Source organism: Myodes glareolus, chromosome 6 (assembly GCF_982192425.1).
Source record: "Myodes glareolus chromosome 6, mMyoGla1.1, whole genome shotgun sequence".
NCBI classification, from domain to species: domain Eukaryota; kingdom Metazoa; phylum Chordata; class Mammalia; order Rodentia; family Cricetidae; genus Myodes; species Myodes glareolus.
The window spans coordinates 76,198,825-76,201,346 of record NC_142031.1 but is presented as its reverse complement, the minus strand read 5'-3'; positions in this window follow the sequence as shown (position 1 = coordinate 76,201,346).

Sequence of the window (2,522 nt, the reverse complement as noted above, 5' to 3'; positions counted from 1 at the left end):
ATCATTGGAGATCAGCAAAACTGATATCTCCGCCCTTTTAAATTTCCTGTCCAAAAGGGACTATAGAGTCTCACCTTCTAAAGCCCAACTGTCTACCATTCAGGTCATTTATTTGGGATTAACTATAATCCCAACCCAAAAAGTTATCACTCTAGACAGAAAAAAAAAAAAACTAATTCAATCTCTTGCAGTTCCTTCTACCAAAGAAGAGATTTTATCATTCCTAGGAGTGCCTGGCTTCCTGCGTTCCTGGAACCCCTCTTTTTCTCTCCTCACCTGTCCCTTATATGAGGCAGCTCATGGCTCTCTGCATGAGCCCCTTCCCCATCCTGTTACTAAACCCTTCCAGAGACTCCAGCAGGCCCTTATCCAGGCTTCAGCTCTTCATCTTCCAGATTTAACTTGCCCCTTTTCTCTTTATGTAGCAGAGAAGGAGGGATATGGCCTTGGGGTCTTAGGACATCAACTGGGACCTTCTTTTGCACCTATAGCATACCTGTCGAGGAAGATGGACCTCACCACTCGGGGCTGGGCACCCTGCATATGTGCCTGAGCGGCTGCTGAGCTTCTTATTCATGAGCCAAAAAAACTAACCTTTGGGTCATCCACCACTGTCTTCTCCCACCATAATCTGTCCCGCCTCCTAACTTACAAAGGCTTACAAACCCTACCCCCTTCCTGAGTTCTTTCCCTACAGGTGGCACTGGTAGAAGATGCCACACTCACTTTCCAATGCTGCCCACCCCTTAATATCTCAAATCTCCTACCTCAACCTAATGTTAATGATTCCCCATCTCACTCCTGCATAGAGATCTTAGAGGATCTCCTGCCCCCCACCCCTCACATATACAGGAGGGCAAACTGTCCCAAGCCACTTATACCTGGTATACAGATGGCAGCTCCTTTTTATGTGATGGGACCCGTAGAGCAGGTTATGCCATAGTATCAGATACTGAGATAGTGGAGGCACGGGCACTCCCTGCCCATACCACTAATCAAAAGGCTGAGTTGATAAGTCTTACCCATGCCTTTCAGTTAGCAAAGGCATAATCTTTAAATGTTTACACAGACTCCAAATATGCCTTTCATATACTCCTGTCCCACACGGCTATCTGGAAGGAGCGCGGGCTTCTTACAATGAAAGGAGGAACCGTAACTAATTCAGGTTACAGTATGGACCTGTTAAAAGCTTCCCATATCCCCAAAGTTATAGGAATTATTCACTGTCGGTCTCATCAGACTGACAGTTCCATTATTTCCAAGGGAAATAATCGGGCTGACTGAGCAGCTAAAACAGCAGCACTCCAAAGCCCAAACCTACCTCAGTCACTTCAGGGGGTTCATACAGTACAGCCCACACTCTCGCAGACACCCCTGACACCCAACAAATTCTGTCCTGCCTACATCAACTCATTCATCCTAATAACAAAGCTCTGCTTCATTTTGTTAAGGCTCACCTCTAACCCACCCCTGAGGACATAAAGTTCCTAAAAGCTATCACTGTCTCTTGTCAAATTTTTCAAAAGTCAGATCCCAAGACCAAATACCGTAGCTTTCCTTTTCCCACTCACCAGGCCAGGGGCTCCCTTCTAGGAACTGACTGGCAGCTGGATTTTATTCATATGCCCACAGTCAAAAGAGTTAAATATCTCCCGGTTTGTGTGGATACAATGTCTGGGTGGATTGAAGCATTTCCCACCACTAATAAGAGGGCCCAGGCAGTCTCTGACGTTCTTCTCTGAGAAATCATCTCCCGGTTTGGAATCCCAACCTCTCTTCAGTCAGATAATGGCTCTGAGTTCACTTCCCAGATTTCCCAAAACTTGTCTAAGGCTCTTAACATCCCTTGACATTTTCATATCCCATACCACCCTTAGTCTTCAGGGAAGGTAGAATGAACTAACCATTCCTTAAAAAATGTTCTTGTTAAAATGTCACAGGAACTTCACCTTGACTGGGTAAAACTCTTGCCTCTGACCCTCCTTCAGCATAGGGCCCTTCCCAAAAGCCCCCTTTTCATCTCATCCTTTTAACTCATGTATGGGAGACCAGTTTTAACCCCCAGCCTCTCACCTAAAACTTCTCCCCTTCCTGATCACCTGCTTACTCCCCTGCTATCTCATCTATGCTTTCTTTTATGGGATTTTATCGACCACTCATTACCTCAACCATGTGCTAACCCTTGCCCACCACCAACTAAAATGGAAGATCAGGTATTATTTTCCCCCTCAAGGCAACGTCCCCCACCCCTTTCCCTTTAATGTCAGGGTCCCCTCAGAGTAATTCTTTTGACTCCCACAGCAACCAAGCTCGAGGGAATTCCTCATTGGATTCACCTGTTGCATCTTAAACCGTTTACTCTTCCAGCTCAAGGTGACCCCTCATACATAGTAACTCAGACAGGACCCCGTTTCCTTAGGTTCCAGAGGACACCAAGATCAGCCTCTCTTGCTCCAATTCAAAAACAATAATAAAGGTCCCATCCTTATTCAAATCTCTTGTGCCAATATACTCTCCCTTCT